General features: G+C 43.3%; 1 protein-coding gene across 1 annotated transcript in view; it reads left to right on the top strand.

Moving 5' to 3' along the window:
• The first annotated feature begins 15,676 nt into the window (after positions 1-15,676).
• BRINP1 (BMP/retinoic acid inducible neural specific 1) overlaps positions 15,677-19,041 on the top strand; it is a 169,935-nt gene continuing 166,570 nt past the window's right edge. Inside the window, exon 1 of the mRNA XM_079113410.1 lies at positions 15,677-16,018. The gene's annotated coding sequence lies outside the window, so the exon portion shown is untranslated. The remainder of the gene's footprint in view (positions 16,019-19,041) is intronic.

Genomic DNA, 19,041 nt, shown 5'->3' with positions numbered 1-19,041 from the left:
AACTTTTCATTTCCAATTAGTGAGGAGAGGTTTTGGAGAAAAGTAGGCCTGAACGAAGGAAATGGAAATAGGATAGAAGGAAGGAAGGAGAGCTCTTGGAAAATAGAGGATCTTTGGGGGAAATTCCAATTCCCTGCTGCTCTCCACCAAGTAATCATATAGAACAGACACTGAAAGACTGGACTAGATTCAGTCACTGACCTGGAGATGAAATTCTCCATTTTCCATTATCAACTCAGCCAGAAAGCGAGTCCCCCTGGAGCCGTACTTAGCCAACTTGCTATCTTCCTCCACCCTGCCTGGTTCATAAACACAGATCCAGACGTGGAGGGGCACAGACCCAGCACTCTCTTCCCAAAGGGCAAACTATTTTTGTACTGCATCAAGCAGAGTGCAGGGGCCAGAAATGGTTGTAGTAAATAAAATAACAATATTAAATCCTGTTTGCAGTCCTGCGAGCGATGGGTAAAAAGAGATAAGGAGAGAAGACGAAGAATCAGAACTGAAAATCTTGAGCCCACTGGCTATAGTAAATACATTTCACAGCCTTGCACTTTGGTGTAGCAGAACGGGCATGAATTTGACAGTGGAGAGACTAGGTTCCCTGTTCTACAATTTCTTGTGTCTAGATTTTTAACACACCACCTCGGCTTCTGTTAGAAGACCTTTCAAATGGTAAAGAGATTATCAGGGTCACTAAAGAGTTGTTTGTAGCTTTAATGTAGAGTAAATAGGAACATGCTTGGTTTGCACATTTAAGGGTCATGACCATTCACCCTTCCCTCCCACTTTCCACTGCCTTTAGCTAATGTGAACATTCTCTTTTCCAGCATCTTTGGAACCAGGTGGTCATCACATTAACAAAGAGTAAAATGAAATGGATGAGATTAGGTACAATAGCATTTGATTAAATCTCACACATCAAAAATATAATTTCAACATACACTCAACCTAAAAATTATCATAGACATTTTATATTCTGATTCTATTCTCTACCTTTAATATCAGGTGTATAGTTCTTACAGCTCATCTAATTCAGATTGGCTCTACTTCAGTTGTTCAATGGCCACCTGTGGCCTCTTCCACCGAGAGTCCAAGAGAAGGCAACTTCCTTTCTGAGGACCAAATGCTTTCCTGTGACTCTTGGGTAGCAAAGACCATTAGGTGGCCTGGGAAATGCTTCATGACACCAACACAGTTTCAGAGTTTTAATCAGTTTAACTATCTCTCCTGATATTTGAGATTCAAACAGCAGATTGAAAATGAGATGGACTTCAGCTCCAAGATAAGTTTTAGCCCTGATTCAGGGCCCCGTGGATATTTTAAAAAGCATCCCCTGTTGTTCAAATAAAAAAAAGTAAATAAATCTGGGAAGAGAGTGGGCCAGCACATATTAGAGTCCACACGCCCTTCTTTTTCCATCCAACAGTGCTCACGAGGTAAAATGCCGCTGTGCGGCCTGAATGCAAATGTGTCCAAGAGGATGAGACCCTAGCTCATTCTACCATAACCTAAATTTGGCAGGCTCGCTAAGGCAGGGAGGATTATAGAGTTTAAATTGGATGAGAACGGTGATGGTTGTTAAAAAATAACATTGTCAACAACAAAAAAATAAAAAACAAAAATAAAATAGAAATTCCACTGTCCACCCATGAAATAACGTTTTATCCCAAGTCTCAACTAGACCAAAGATGTCCTAGAAGCAGACAATCTTTAGTGACTCTGTTAAAACTGAGATTGTGGCTACTCATGTGTGGAAAGGTGCCCTTGGCTTTCTAAAAGCACAGAAACCCTGGCAAAGGTCTGGACTTATGGCCATTTAATAGACAGGCAGTCTAGGCCCCCCGATCTTATTCAAGGTAGATACCTACTTCCCAGGAGACAGATGTTTGTGCAATGGATTCAGGGGGCAGTCAAATAAGATCACCACTTACAGTGGTATTTGTTTGAAGAGGAGAAACACGGTTCACTTTCCACCAGAGATTTAGAGAGTAACAGAATATCAACACAGCTCTCCAGGAGCACATTCAACCGAGTTTGGGCTTATGATGAACAGGCATTACTACTGCGACTTGAAAATAACAAATGCAGAAAGTTCTTATAAATGGATGGAAAGGAATATCTCCTCACTTCTTCCCAGCATCCAAGCTGCACTTGTGAAAACCGCTGGAGGAGCAAGAAACGGGGTTTGAGTCTAGCTCATCGATCAAGGGACTTCACAGCAAGTCTTAGCTACAGCATGTCCATGGGGAAAGGAAGAGCTCCTTGCATGGGAACTCTGACTTTCCTAGTGGAAACTTTTTAAAAAAATTTTTAGATTTTTAATTATTTTATTTTATTTGTTCTAATTATTTGTACATGACAGTAGAATGCTTTTATACATTTTTATAGATCATACATAAATAGAGCATAATCTCTCATTTTTCTGATTATACATATTGCAGGGTCACATTAGTGATGTAGTCAGTCACACATGTACATGAGGTAATAATGTCTGTTTCACTCCACTATCATTCCTTCCCCCATACCCTTGCCCCTCCCTTCACTCCCCTCTACCTAATATAAAGTAACTCTATTCTTCCCTATCCATCCCCCTTATTGTGAATTAGCATCCACATATCAGAGAAAACATTTGGTCTTTTGTTCTTTGGGTTTGTCTTATTTCACTTAGCATGATATTCTCTAGCTCCATCCATTTACCAGCAAATGCCAGAATTTCATTTTTGTTTAAAGCTGAGTAATATTACATCGTATATGTACATATATATGTATATATATATACGATATAATATTACATATATATGTATATATATCACATTTTCTTTATCCATTCATCTGTTGAAGTGTACCTAGGTTGGTTCCATAGTTCAGCTATTGTGAATTGAGCTGCTATAAACACTGATGTGACTGTGTCACTGTAGTATGCTGATTTTAACTCCTTTGGGTATAAACTGAGGAGTAGGAGGAGTGGGGAAACTTTGAAAAGCAGGCAGGACATATGTTAGCCCACCCTGAGTGGCCTCCTGGGCTCTTGAGGAACCAGTCAGCATCGGCCACTTGTAGACCATTTTCCAGCTCTCAAGTGTATTTCGACTTACAGGTCATTTTTTTTTTTTTTTCTTTTTTTTCCAGAACAAAATGAATTTGAAAAAGTGCCTCCTTGACCTTCTACACTGCATGGTATAAATATGGTAATGCTGTACATAAGAGGGGAATAATTTCCATTATTTGACTAGTTGTCATAGTCCCATTTAATGCACCAAGAAGGAAATACATTCTGGTTTCTTGCTATATGATAAAAGGTCTAATATCTTTGCATACAGAAAGTAACAGAAACAAGAAGAGAAGACTAAGTGTAGGTGAACCTAGGTGTGTTGATTTTCTTCCCTGGCTGACTGAACCAACATAGACTGAATGTGTGCTCCGGGTCAGCTAATGCTTCAAGTTCTGGGTTTTAGTTCTGAATCTGCCATTTATAAACTAAGATCAGTACACTCTCTTAATTTCCTTGACAATGAGGTAACAAGCAATCTGATTTAGTTACATACTGCAAAGAGCATGAAGTATGTTAGGCACTATGCCAAGCGATAGTAATTTTTTTAGACCTTTATTTTATTTTTATGTGGTGCTTAGAATTGAACCCAGGGCCTCACACACGCTAGGTGAGCACTTTACCATTGAGTCGCAACCCCAGTGCAGCAACAGTATTTTTAACCCTTACTCAATTCTCATAGTTAAATAGTAATGGGCCAATTTTGCATATGAGGAAAGTGAGACTCATACAACAGAACTAGTGGAAGAGGTGAGATTTGAACCCAAGACATCTTGCTGCAATGACTATGTTTTTAACCTCTGCATGCAAATCTCATAACAGAACAATCATCCTAAAATGTTTTAGAATGATGTATTTAATTTCCTGCATTAATCTTAAGTAACTCTATGGTAGCTTAGGAGCTTCCAGATTGCTTTTACCAGACATCTTTCAGAAGACTAGCAATGAACTGCTAGGAGAGAAGGTGGATCACTTCATCCTCCCTGGTCCTGAGAATGAGAGAGAGCAAGGTTTCAGCTAGGAATCTGTTGCCATGGAGCTGAGACCTAGACTGCACACTTTGGTGCTGCTGGTCTTGAGTCCGTGGCTCCTGGGTGGATGTAATACATCAGGTAGCCGTGCTGCAGTGAGGTCCCAAGTACATGCTGGAGCTCATGATTACCACCTCACTGAGACAGAAGGTGCTTTTGAGGTTTATTCCTTTGGTTCTCTTGAAACTGAGGCCCACAGGATAAAATAATGTTCTTAGGGTCTGTATTAGTAAGGATTTTCCAGAGATACAGAAATAACTAAATAGATAAGATAGAGAGATAATTAAAAGGAATTGGCTTACATGATTATGGAGACAGACAAGTTCCCCCATCCTGCAAGATCCTCCAAGTCCCCAGCTGAGACCTAAACTGACCCAGGAGCAGATAGTATACTTTCAATCTCAGTCCAAAGGCTGAGAAGTTCAAAGACAGGGAATAGCCAACATCTCTTTTGGAAGTCAATCAGGCAGGAAGAATCCTTTGGTTTTAGGATATTAGGGGGAAGTAGTGGGACATGGGGTCAACCTTTTATTTCTATTCAAATCTTCAACTGGTTGGTCAAGGCCCACCCACATGAGAGGGGACAATTATTTGCTCTAGTGATTTGACTATCAATCGCATCCCAACACCCTCCATGAAACACTCAAAATAATGTTTGACAAAATATCTGTACAGCCCAGTCATGTTGGCATGTAAAATTAATCCTTGCAGGGCACACTGCTAAAAAATAAAATAAAATAAAGGAAAAAGCCACCAGGAACACACAAGCCTCTGGATTCATTGTGTGCCTGCTTTCCTTTTAAATAATGTTTTTATACATTTCTCAACACATTAATTAGAAATAGCCACCCATGTGCATTAACTAAATCACTATATTGAAGTTACTGACAGAGAGAAATCAACGAGTGGGAAATGCCATACACAAGTTATTGGTAAGTGTTATATTGGCATTTTCAATATATAGGTACCTGAGTTATGCTCTGTAGTCTACTTGATCAAGGGAAAAAAGGCAATTAAAATAATGTTCTTAGGTTCCACTACCTAATCACCTTCACTTTTTCCTGTTCTTTCTAATGCTTGTGAGTTTTGGCATGCAAAATTAAAAGAAAATAGAATCAATTTTTTACTATCCATGGCAATATTTAAAAACATCATTAAAATATTTCAATATTAACTGTGACCACTGAATTGTAAAATGTGTAAGGTTCAGCACTATTTAAAAATCTTTCTGAAAATATGCTCTGCGATTCTAACACCAACCTCAGAAAGATGTTAAAAAAATATTCTCTATATTGAAGACACAGATACTAACCTAAGGAATTTCTGAGAGTCCCTCAATGAGTGAGGAAGCTGACTTCCTAAAACTTTACCCAGTGTTTTTCAGGTGAAAATGTAAAATATGTCTTTAAAATTTAGAATTACTTGCATGTCTGTCTAGACATGATTAATGGAAAAACTTGATGAGCGTCGAGGAGCTGGTGATGTGGACATTGTTGCTTTTGTAGACTTCGTCTCTTCTGCATATTTTTAGTAATAGCCTCCCAGACTTTCATGGGAGTCTTCTTTTCCTCCTCCTCCTCCTTCTCCTACTCCTTCTTCTTTTTTCCACTTCATCCTTTCATCTTCCTTCTTTTTGCCTCAGCTAAGTTTCACCCGTTTCCTGTCATTTACAGGCACGGAGTGCTAATGGATACAGTGTTTGATGAACTACTGCCTCTCAGTCTGTCTAAAGTTGGGTAACCCCCTGGGGTGTGTGGCGATCCTGCAAGACAATTGCTGTGGGATAGTATGACTTGGTTATATCATGATCTTGGTTGTTATCCGCAAGATCTAATACAAGCAAATATCCTAGCACAGAAGAACAATGACCAAATTCATTAACCATGACTTTGTTTAACCTCTGTTAAATCAGACATTGATCTGATTCTAGGAATACCATCCCTAGTAGAGTCCTTGGTGCCCATATATTAATGAAATAGAGTTTGCTATCCACAAATATGTCTGAACTTCGTAATATTGTATTTTACACCAGCGGCATCACGACTCAGGCTCTGCAAGCAATGTTCTGTGCTGAAATCTGTAATATCTGTAATAAAACACAAAGAATGATAGGAGCCCTTTAGAGTAGAGAGGCAAAGATACACTTAATTCACAATTTGGATAATTCTTTCTATTTGATCTTGCCATTGGACAGTCAGGCTATTATCTCTGGAGTCTGCAGAGGACCTTCACCAGGGTGCAACATGCAGGGCTGCCATTTAGAGTTCCCTTCCTAGGCCAGATCTAATTGATTGGCAGTCATTGCTTGAGGGTTGTGCTAAGAAATGGTTTGGGTTTTTCGGGAGAGAGTCCCATGATCAATTAGGAATGGCTACCCCAGGCAAGAGATGGGCAAGAGGTAACTAAGAGATATTGAAAATCTAAGAATATGTGATGGTGTGAAGCAAAGATTAACCAGCTGAACTCAAGTTAATTGCAGTAGAAGTTCTTTATAAACAGTGACAAAAATATATGTTAATGTCACAAAATAACAAACCAACCAGACTTTCTCAAAACAGTGAACCTGAATCTGTAAAGCAAATGTGCTTATATACTAGCCTGATGTCACTTGAAACTCAAGCAGATGAGACTTGCAGTCACTATGTTACATAGTGTATTCTGGAAAAAAGCAAGCCAGTTAAGCACAGAGGAGCCCAGCCACTGGAGACACAGACTTTAGGGCTGGGGTTCCAGTCCAGCTCAGCTCTTCTTGCTAGCTATGGGTACTTAAGCAAATCATTTTACCTTTTAGGTTTTTTTCATCTACAACAAAGGGGAATAATCTGTGACTCACTGCTTTTTGACATTTATTTTAATTCACTTAATTTATTAAATTAAAAAAATATTTGTGAAGCATTTAGCAATTTTTCCAGAGTATTATAAGCATGAAATAAATGGCAAATAAAAGCAACAAAAAATGACAGAAGTTCTGGTAGCGCCACTTTGTCTACCTCTTCCTGATCAGTGCGATGACTCGTCAGAATTTGTCACATGTGGGGTGCTCATGGTATGGAGGTGGCACGTGTGACCCAGTGTGGAGAAACAACCAAATAATAAAGCCTCTCTATTGTTTCATCCCGTTTGTTTTAACGGCCTCTGACCAGAGTTGTCAGAACATCATGGTGCAGTACACAGACTTGAAAGCACAACTATGTGAATTTGAATCTTAAATTCTTACTAATTCTATTCTCACTGGGGAAGATATGCATAGCCTCTGCCTCTTGGTATTTTTGTGACAATTATATGAACTAATGCACGGAAAGCAGTTAGTAAAATGTTGGACCCAATGCAAGTGCTGAATAAATGCTGTTATTAATAATTATATGATTACTGTTGGGAAGCATGAGTCCACTTAGGATGACACCAAGCCCCATGTCATGCTCCACACCAAATCCTTACCTCGTTTAATGGTTGCAACACTTGTAGGGATAAGAGTTACTGTTAAGCCACAGACAAACGAGAACGGTGGCAACATGAGGCTAAGAGAATAATTCTGTAACATGGGCCCACTGTGCTGACCTCCACATGCTTCCTTTCCCAAGAAACAATGTACTCGCAGCCCTGCCTGGCCTCAGGGGACAGGATGTGTCACAGTCCTCAGCAAACTACTTGTCAACTGTAGGAGAAATACAGGCCCAAGATAATGTCTATGGGAGAAACCCAGGCAACTCTGGGAGTTAAGGATAGTTCCTCCTAACCATAAAATTTGTAGGAACTTAGGTTAAGAATTCAATTAGAACCAGTCAGCCTGGGCCAAAGTGACGTAGGGTTGCTATGGGTCCTTGAAAGTCTGATGTCATCTTCTTTCAGTCAAAAATCAAGAGGTGGACCTGGGTGGGACGCTGGAAACTTCTTTTGGATCCCCAATAAAACTGGGGTGCAGGAGAGGAACATTGTCCTTTTCCTCTCTGAGAGGAACCACTTTATCCCTTGAGAGTGTCTCTTTTCCCTTTTCCTGTCTCTTCAAAAACTCACTCCTGTTACTCTGAGGAACATGCCTGAAATCTTTCTGACTTGGTCACAGGAATCAAGGTCTGAAGGGCAGGTCTTAGTTCTGCCTCACTTTCTTAGAAGGCCCCAGCTCTGTAACATTACTTCCTAATGAGACTGTATATTTCAGGAGTAAGTGGTTTGTTCAGTGCTCTAGATTAAATATTTGACTCAGAGAAGGCACTCAAAACATAATTCTGGATAAATTAGTGGACATGAGGGTGGGTTATCAGGGGTTGGGATATATGAGAGGAAACCTCAGTTAGTTTAGCAGCAGTATGAATTGCCACCTGACCAGGCAATGTCAGATCTGAGAGAGATGACTATAGAGAGGATTTGATCCTGCTAATTTTTGTACAGTTAGTATTCATTTTTTATTGCTGTGCAACAAATTACCATGCATTCAGTGGTTTAGAACACATATATGTACTTTCTCACAGGTTCTGTTGGTTTAAAGCCCAAGAATGGAGTGACTGGCTTATTCTCTTAGGGTCTTGTCAGACTGAAATTAAGGGGTCAGATAGGGCTTTCAAGTTTAGAGTTGGTTTCTTTGTGGTTTAGGGATGAAGTTCCTGTTTTCCTGACTGCTGTTAGACAGGGATACCTGTTAGCATCAATGAGCCACTCGTGGGTCCTTGCAATGTGACCCTCCTAGGCTTTTCATGACCTGGGCAACTGCTTTCTCATAGATTAGCTAGGTATCTCTCAGGTTTCCTCTTCTTCAACCAGCCAGAGAAACACCGTTTTGAAAAATTAACATAATTTAGCTGGCCTACCCAGGCAGCCTCTCTCTTTCACCACATAAAATAATATAATCATGTTATTATCTCATAATAGGCACAGAAGTCACTGTTTAAGGTCTTCTTAGAATTCTGCCTAGGTGGAGAACACAAGACCCAGAGAACAGATAGACTTGACTCGTCTGAGGCACAGAGTTGGCTGGAGGTAGAACTGGATTAATGGCTATGCATTCCTCTTTTGATTTACTGCTGGAAGAACTACTTCTGTTCTCTCTTTCAAATGCTTTCAAATTTCTGTATCTAAAGCTGAATCACCCAGATATATAATGCTCTTTTAAGATGCATTTAGTAGCAAGTGACAAAATCCCCAATCAAACTGGTTTAGATAGAAACCTCTGGATCCATTTCCTCCACGTTGCCTTTATCCTAGTCAGGTTCCTTCATGGTGGGAGCAAAGACAATCTGCAAAACTTAGTCATCAGATCCTGCCAGCCTCAGTGTGTTTGTTGTCATTGTTTCGCTTTTAGTGGTATTTATAAATAAAGCTTCTAGCAATTCCAGCAAATGTCCTGTGGTTGATTTTTATGGGATTAATCTGTATTAATACCCACCTCCAAACCAATCACAGGGATCATTGAGATAGAACAATAGAACATTCTGACTTGTTGGTCTTGGTCATAGGCCCTTGAGTCATGGAGTAGTATCAGCATCTCTTGAACCATTTGGGTTGAGAAAATTAGAAGGGTGGTTTCCCAGAGGAAAATAAAAGTGCTGTTAGCAGAAGAGGAAAATGGATGTCAGGCAGGCAAAGGCTAAAAATAGCCTATGTAGGGCTCCCCCTGGTGGACCACAGGCAGAGAGTGAGAGCTGGCCAGCCTGTTGGAAACAGGGAGGGGCTCGGAGGGAATAGGATGTAATGAATTGATCATCAAACCACCTAAAATTGTGTTTAATGAGAAATAAAGAAAGATCTGGCACTGATGACTTTTGAGTGACTGGTTCAAGTTGGGGGTCCCTCATTATAAAATCTTATCCTTATGCAATTCATTCTATGGCTCTGAGTTGATGTTTCCTGTATCATGGGGCTACCTCATCTTTAAGTCATTGCAGAAAAAGCAAAGTTACAGCAAACAGAACAAAACAAGGGATCAGCTATGTGGGATTTCAAAAAACCTTACATACACTGAAATACTAATTCAAGTAGGTTATCAAGGGAGTTTGCAATAAGGAAATTTCTTGAGTCTCAGCCAACAGGATAATATTTTTCCAGACTCCTTTCCTGAGATCTGTTTTGGAATCATTTGTCACCAAAGCAAAGATTTGGGCAGACTTAAGGTAAGGAAGCTGAAACTTCAGCAACGTGGAAGGAAGAGTGAGGAGAGAGTGAGGAAGCTGGGAATGCCTAGCAAAACCAGTTTGCATGTGTCTTGTCCAAACACATTCGTTCTCATGACTGGGAGATTGGTGGGAGACCAGAACAGGTGCGACTCTTAGCCAAGCAGTCAGTGCATGGTAGCATGACTCCAGAATATCAGTATGCTTCTTGAAGGACCACAGCCAATAGCCAGGAATATAAATAAGGATGCCATATGCAAATAACCATCATTAAAGACAGAAAATGAAGAGTTATGCAGACTAGGAAGACACAGAATATACTTAAGGATTGGAAAGATTAGAAAGAATTCCTGTTCACTGAATGAATATGTACTAGGCTCCTCTCATGTAAAATACTAGGTTTGCTTTCTATAGCTGGATGTTCTGGGTTTGGCTCATGATTCTGGTACCTGATATGAGACCACTTATTTATCTTTGTGTTTCATCTGAAAATGGGGGTGATCAGTATAATAACAATGACCGCATCACAGAGTTGTTTGAAGAATTAAGTGAATTAATATTTGTGAAGCACTGGGAGTAGCTACTGAGATACGGGGACTAATTAATACATGTTCATTATATTTTATGTACCAAGCTGTCATTGTAGATATACATTTTATGGTTTTGAGTTTTAGTTCTAGCTGAGGAAACATATATTAAACAAAAAATGTCACCAGTAATTATTTCATTACAATGATGATACATGTTATGAAGGAGACTTTCAGGGTTGTGAAAGAGCTGACAGGCTTGCGTGGGGGACAGGGAGGTGACATTTACAATGATACTGGAAGGATGAGAAGGACTTGGCTAGGAGTGGAGAGTTAGCAGGAAGTCTCAGTGGCAGAGAGGAACTTGGTAAGCTCTGGCAAGTGGAAGAGGACAGTGGGGTCCAAGTGCAGAGCCAGACGTGAGAGTAGAGAGAAAGTTAGGGCCAAATTATCCTCAGTCATGTGTGCTTCCTATGAAAATGTGTTCTTACCTTAATTGAAGTGGTACAGGAGACAGCATGTGAGCTAAGCAGTTAAGAAGAAGTCGAGTTAGTCATGTAGGTATGAAGGATTGCTAAGGAGAAAAACTTAACCCTTAAGAGGGACCGGCGTGAGTGAGGGCACAAGGAGAACTAGGAACTAAGAACCAGTGAGCAGTGATGGAGAAGGTACAGGGTGATAATCAGGCACACATAAGATCGTAAAGCACCTGGGGCCAGAGGGTGGGGGGCAAGGCATTCTGGGAAAAACAGTTCTGACTTTGGTATGTAGTTGGATGTCCACCGGGTTTTGGATAAATAAAAGGATGGATGAGAATTTCATTTTAAGCACATTGTCCCTGCAGTTTGGATGGGAAGAGAATAGGGATTTGGGAGAGAGGAGGAAGGAGGAAAAGAGAGGGGTGCTACCTGGCACTTTCACTGAATGAGTAGATCCTTGAATCCACCAAGCTGAGAAACATGGAAGTCTTTGACTGCTTCTGACATTCAGTGATCACTCAATAAATATTAGCTCCTATTCAACTGTTTTTAAAACCGAATTAAAATAGCTCTTGATAGGTGTAATATATTATACCTTATATAGAAGCAAGCTTTTTTTCCTATTAGCTTTTCCTAGTATTTCCTAAAGGCTGAATATGCCAGCTACATTCTACAGTGTGCTGTGATCATTTAGGCGTAAGTATAGCTCTGCAGTTGACTCCAGATTTCTAGAAGGCAGAAATCAGGCTACTCGTTCATCTCAGATTCTTTCATACCACCTCACATTCAGTGGATGCTTAAGAAAGGCAGGTTTCTTTCTGCAGTTGCTGAGCCTGTTCTGAACTCAAAGCACCTTGGATTAAGGGATTTTAACTGTTTTGAGATTTGGCAGGAGTAGTCAATGGAAGCTTTTGAGGCAGTAGCAGGTGGCTCAGAGTCCTACACAAACAGGACAAAATCTTGTCTTTAAGGAGTGGGAAGTGGAACCTCCATTCCCCCACTGAACGTTTATCTATATTTCTTATCTATTTCTAGAAAAAAGAAGCCCATTTACCTCCTTATGTATATCCCAGTTGGCTTCTTTTTTCTAATTTCTTTCAGCTCAAATTTAAATGAAGCAAGTTATAAGATCTAACTTCAGGTGGGAGACCAGAAAAGTCATCTACTCTTGAGGCTTTACAGCTGGGGTTTGAGAATAGATAGTCATGAATGCGGTTGGCAAAGAAGGACTCAATAAAATTTTATGCAAAATTTTGTGGACATGTTTGTGAACACTTTTTTTTTTTTTGCACAACACAAAGGTTTCAGAGCAATTGTGATGCACATAAAATGAACTGTGACTTTAATAATATTGTCTAATCCGCCATAGTGTGAATAGGATGCTGTGAAATATCCCATTTACTTAGTTAATGCTCTCGAAAAGGTTCTGTGCAAGAATCACCCCAAGGTCTACAGACAGGAAGTTCTTCCTTAAGTCTACCCTAATCTGTCGCAACTCCTCCCCATGCAAGTCCTTGGTAAATTCAGTGGAAATAGCAAACAGCTGCTCACCAACACCCACCCCAAAGAAAGAACAAGACATTTCTCACATATCTCAAGCTGCTTTAAATGTTCTTTCTTTGGCAAAGAGGAAAAAAAAGAAATATATTTTTGGCCTATAAACCTTTTCCCACCCGTGTGTATTTCTGCAGAAATGTTATCCATATGGTTCTGATTGCTTTCTCCATAAGTCATTAGGAATGCTTTGCACTCGGAACTTTTCTGATGACCAAGGAGTCTTTGGAGACATTTTTAAATGGCCCTCTTAGCCTTTCTTCATAGAAACAGGGAAGCTAAACACAGCCAAATGCAAATGAACTAAGGCCTGGAAAGGTTGGAGTTTTATTCAAAACTGAGAAACCATAAGGCTCTGGCGAGTCTTAAATCTGTCCATGCAAAGTCTTCACCTCCTCCTCCAGGGGCAAAAGCTACTAAATCCTCCATTGGACAAATTACGCAATGGACCTAGACATTTAAGTTTATATTTTTAGGGTTGGGTGCAGTAACTCCTGTAAATTCTAAGATCTTCCAATCTTTCCAGGGATTCCCTGTTATTTCTTATGATGCATTAAAGATTGGGGACTGAATATGGGTGTGGAATTTCTGACTCCATCACTGACTGACTAGTTGTATTTCAGTATGCTACTCAAGTCTTCTAGGGTCCAATTTTATATCATGTAAAAATGGGGTAGTATTAATCTACAACATGCCTCATAACACTTTGAAAATTGTAAACAGCGATACAGGGGGCCATTCCAAATGGAATACCCAGTGCATGATCAAAGTTCTCTCTAACAGTAATTGGAACTAGAATAGGCACCATGTTTCCAGAGGGAAATATTGACTGTGTGGATTAGAGGAAAGAAAGTCAGGAAAATATTCCACAGTATTAACTCCCTTCCTTATGAGGCAACCAGACCACGACCAATGTAGGAGATTGATTACTAAGGAAGAGTTAAGAAGAGAATTCAGTCTTTACATTTGTCTAGACGTGAACCTGCCTGCCAGGTTTTCAGACCAATTTCAGAATTGCATCACCAATAATGTACTGTTGCCTACTATTGCTGAAGGAGGCAGCTCCGAGTTGGGGGGGTTTATGGAGAAAGAGAAAGAAAGTGAAGGGGAAATAAAGGAAGAGGTGGGGTACAGAAAGAGAGGGGAAGAGAGAAAAAAGGAGATAGAAAGGGATAGGAGATAGCAACCTGAGGCTCCATAATGACATGGATGGAGAAACAGGTGTGTGGTGAAAGCATTTCTTCATAGTCAGACTCAAAGTCGGAGTTGCCCCTGGAACCGCTGGCCAGGTTCCGAACCTGCTCCAGATGCCAAGGGGAGGAAAAGTTGCCCAAGAAAAAAGGGGAGAAATTTCCATCAGACAGAAAGAGAAATCAGGGATGGTCAGTGACCTGAGAGCTGTCCGTGGTGCTGACGTCCTCACTTAAGAGTAGAGTGAATCAGAGGAACCCTGAACTGGTTGCTGCTCCCTCCCCTTCACTCCCTCTCCTTAGTCCTGCACTCTACAGACCCAGGCTCATCCCGGTTATCTGTGTTCTTCCTCTCTTTTTCTCATTCCTTCTTTGTCGATTACATACAGTCTTCAAGTTCTCAGACCATCATTCAACTCTCACTCTTCCATTTTATTTCAAGGTTCTTCTTCCTCCTAAGTTCTTTCCAGGCCTTCTTAAAAGTCACATCTCTCTCCTATCATCCTTCGGATAATTAAAATAATAATAATTATAATTATAATAGGAATCACAATAGCAGAAAACATGCATTGATAATTCCCTAGGTGGGAGGGATCATTTTATGTGCTATTACATGCATTGGCTCATTTAAATTCCACACCAACTCCATTACATAGATAGTTACATTATCCTAGTAAACAGATGAAAAAGTGAGGCGTAAGAAGTAAGTAATTTGGCCAACACTGTGTGGCTACTGGATTTGCACCCCTTCTAGAGCCTGTACTTCTGAATCTGGGTTCCTTTAAATTCCCCAACATTTTGTCTTCATGGCTTCCTGCTCCTCCACTCTGGTCGTTTCATTACCCTGGTCTAATGTTCAGGGGTCTAGGAATGTGCATTACTGGTGTGGTTTAAATCACAAGGGAAGCAAAGTAAGCACGCCGACAGAATATGCACGGCGTGGGCATTCAGATCGCCTAAGGGCCTTCTTTTCTGCTTCAGAGAGAGGCCCAGAGTCAGCAACCCCAGCCTGCACCTCAGGCCGAATGCGAAGCCTTTGGCTGCCTACATTCTCCTCTCGGTCCCCATACCCTTGCCTCTTCCCTGCCTTTGGTGGTCTCCAGAGAACTTTGCGTTTCCTTCAGCTTCTCATTCCTACGTCCTGCCCACGTAGAGAAGCACTTGCTTAATTCCTGGAGGTTCCGTGGGCTCCCGCCGACACAAGGAGAGAAACAGTCTCAAACAGAGAGGCACAGACACAGCCGGACTCACATGGACACCTCCCCAGACAAAACCCCCGCTCCGATGGGTTCACGCAGCCACACGAGTACCCGCATACTCAGAAACACTCGGGTACTCGCGACGCACAGCTACAGACACGCTTAAGAACACCACGTTCGGGATCTGCGCACACACGCAGCGCCTGTGGATGCTGGGACCCCGAGACGCGCTTCCCTGTCCCCAGACCCCTGAGACTCCCGGGTGGCTCAGCCTCAGCCCACCCAGGCCGCCCCTCCCTCCGGGCGGCCTCCCTTCTCTCCGCTGCCTTCTCTTCCTCCTCCGCCTAAAGACGTACAAAACACTCCTCGGAATAAACCCGGCGCTCGGCTCCTCCCTCCCCGCCCCCCGGCTGCCGCTCCCCCATTCATTTTCGCCCGTCGCCGGCTAAGTCCCGCCCCCTGCCTGGCCCGTCCTCCGCTGCTCCCCGCCCGGAGACCGCGGCGCACTTGGACTTCCCTCTCCATTCGCCAGCCGCCTCGCTCCCGGTCCCCACGGCTGCGAACTGATCTGGCGCGGGGGGAGGAGGAGAGCGCAGGCGAGAGAGGGAGCGAGCTGGCGAGAGAGCCGGAGCCAGGAGCCGGGAGGCACAGGGAGTAGTGACCGCCTTCCGGAGCCGGGATTCATGCCTGTCCTCGGGACCAGCGAAGGGGACTTTACGGCTGAGTATGAGCCAGGCTGCTAGGAGCCAGGTACCCCCACGCCTGCAGTCCCCGCGCCGTCCCCGGTATGCGAGCTGGACGCAGGGCTCTCCCAAGTTCCCACCGAGCAGAATAAAAAGCGTCCGCCCGCAGCTCTCCGCCAAAGACGGACATTGACTCCAGGTAAGGCGGCGCCGGGTGCAGCGCTCTGGAGCCCCGCTGCCCTTGGAGAGGGCCCCGCATCGCGTTCGGGGCGCCCCCGGCCGCCCCGCTCTCCGCCTCACGCTCGTCGGCTCTTCCCTGGCCACCGTCCGCCGCCAAGTCCAATCGGGTTCCGGGGAGGGGGTCCCTGTACGTGGAGCTGCAAGGGTTAAATGCGGCTTTTAGTAAAGTGGCGTGTGTGCCCCGGCGTGCTCCCGGCGTGTGTACCGTGGTGGGAAGTTGATGTGGTGCTAGTGTGTGTCTGCGTGTGCGGCGTCGTTTGCGTTTGATGCGTGTTTGTGGTGTGTGTGTGGCTGCGTGTGTGTGTGTGTGTGTGTGTGTGTGTAGGGGAGGGGGGTGAAGAGAGGTCCTATAACCTACTTACTGCGCGATTTGTGTGTGTGCATGTTTGTATGTATCTTAGTATGTGTGCGCTTGTGTGTCTTTTTAATTAGGTCTCTCCAGCTTACACGAAATGGGATCCTTACTATAGGATCACGTAGCCATCGGGAAACCCGCTGTGGACTTCCTCTGGGCTCTGGGCTCGGGTTTGGCGGAGATGATAGGGATATGGATGGCATCATGTTTAGCCCAATGTTGGTATCCTTGAAGGAATATTCCTCCAAAGGTTGGACCTGCTACACACTTGGACCCACCGTTTTGTATGAAAGAGAAATGACCAAACCCTGAGGCAAATGAGATGCTGTCACTTTAAATTCCACACTGGGCAGACTCCAGGATTCTGATGGGAATTTGGAGGCACTGGGTAGCCTGTGATAGAGGAAGGGGAAAGTCAGCGCGGTGGGCTCCTTATTTGGGGCTGGGCAATCTGGGATAGAAATCTGCCCTGTCTCTTGGTTTGTAATCATCTCAGCATAAGGACATTCTCTGTTTCTAGTGCTTTTGAGGGGAGGATCAGGGCAAGTTTGTGTGGTTCTCCCTTGGGGAAGGGAGAGAACATCCTCTGGGGACTTGTCCATCACCATTGCACGGGGTCGCGGAGGAAATTTCATGTGGGGGCAGCTCTGCCGCTGTGGGAGATATCTGGGGCAGATTTTTCTTTCCTTCCCCATATCTAGCAGGCTTGAGAAGCCCCCCCACTCCAGGGAATCTTCCAAAACTGTGCCTCCCCTGGAGTTAGAAGGATATAGGGAGAAGCAGAGGTGTGTGTGTGTGTGTGTGTGTGTGTGTGTGTGTGTGTGTGTGTGTTTCAGTACCTGTGGGGGAGACTTACAATTTGGGAAGGGACTGTGGATGGCAAGCACATCACAGAACGTGGCGGTAATTGACTTAAACTGCTGTCTGGTTTGTACCTCACATCTCTTGTTTAGCTCCAAAATACTGCCAAGGGCAGGGTGGGGCGTGGGAGAATCTCAGTTAGGAAGACAGTTTGGGTCAAGGCCCTCTTTCCTCCTTCTTCCACCTTTTAGAAGTCTTCATAGGTAAGTCCCTTGGACACCTTGGCTAGGTACTATTGGGCTTGGGCTCTGGGGCCAGCCATTGATTTGATTCCCGGCTGTCTCTAAAAGGCTTGCCCTACTCAGCAAAAATGCTGAGTTTTACTGCTGTTAGCATGGCTTCCAGACTCGGCAGCTGTTACTTTCTCAAGGTAAGAGGCAGCTGTTCTACTCCCAGGCAGCAAAACTAGGAGAAGACAAGCCTGAGAAAGTGGAACACAGCAGCTTTTCTACCTCGGCTTGAAGGGACCACCAAGAAAGGGGTTGGGAGGGGGAAAAGAGAGAAATATACTTGGCTTATAAATTATTTACATATGTATGTATGTGTCTTCTAGGGTAAGATAAAAGCAAACGTGTGTTTGCAGGAACCTGCCCTGGCGAGTGGGTGGCTGTTCTACCTGCAGGCACTTGCAGACATACCATTCTCTGGCCAGAGGCAGCTACCTCGGGCTGAAGCCTTCACATTGCCACAGAGAATCTGCTTTAGGAAACTCGGGTTAGAGCAGAGCTCTCTGGCTCATTTTGGGTAGGGGGTGTGAAGACAGAGGAGGAAACCCCACGCTGGGAACTGTTCTCATTTTCTCTCTTTTCCAGTTCATAGATGATCGAAGCTGGAAGGAATATTAAAGACCAGACAGGCAGGACTCTGTGGCCCAAGACAGGATGAGTTTCCCCTAACATTCTCCAGGGAATTGGTGGCATGCCCAGTATTAGAACTCAGGTTGCCTGTCAGTCATATCAATGTCTTTCACTCAATCACTCTGCTCAGGGACTATGTATTGTTCCCTACCCTGCCTGGACACCATGCTCCCACCCAAGGGACAGCTGCTTGTCTTTCCCTCATCAAACTTCTCATTTCAAAGACGTATTGCAGAACTTCTCCATCTGGAAATGTGACCCTGGAGAGAAATGACCCGATGTGTCTCAATCACTGCTCCCCATAGACAAGCGCGTGCGTGCACATGCGTATGCATGTGCGTGGTGTGCACACATACACACACACACACACACACACACACACACCATGGATTCTTTCTGCAGTGTCTTTAGATAATTATACACAACCTGGGAACCAATACTGACTATGGCTGGTAGACAGAACCCCTCAAAGCATCTGGACTAAGCCTGAGCTTCTTATTAAGGAAACTTTGCTTTCCAGAGAGCTAAATGTACACCCATCCATCAATGCAAATACTTCCAGGCAAATTAATTTCTTTGTATTAATTAGAATCTGAGCCCCACATGTTTATTCATGTTGTGGGCATAGGAGCACATGCAGGCACACGTGCTTACATGCACTCACATGCACGTGTGCACAGATCCAGAAACCTTCCTGCTTGCTGCACTCCCCAAAGAGATTTGCAACCTCCACACCAAATTGGGTTCCCCTATATAAGGGCATCTCTCAAAGGAGTACTGGGACTCTTAGTTCCAGGGAAATGAAAATCCAAACCCCTGTGAGTCAGAGGCCCTTGAGAAGTCAGAATCAGGCTCACTTAAAAGTGTGCTCTCAGTCTTCTAGATGCTCTTTTTGGCGTGCAGGCAAGT

The sequence above is a fragment of the Sciurus vulgaris genome, assembly GCF_902686455.1.
Source record: "Sciurus vulgaris genome assembly, chromosome: 15".
NCBI classification, from domain to species: domain Eukaryota; kingdom Metazoa; phylum Chordata; class Mammalia; order Rodentia; family Sciuridae; genus Sciurus; species Sciurus vulgaris.
Note: the sequence above shows the minus strand (reverse complement) of the source record. Positions and strands in the feature narration are given on the sequence as shown.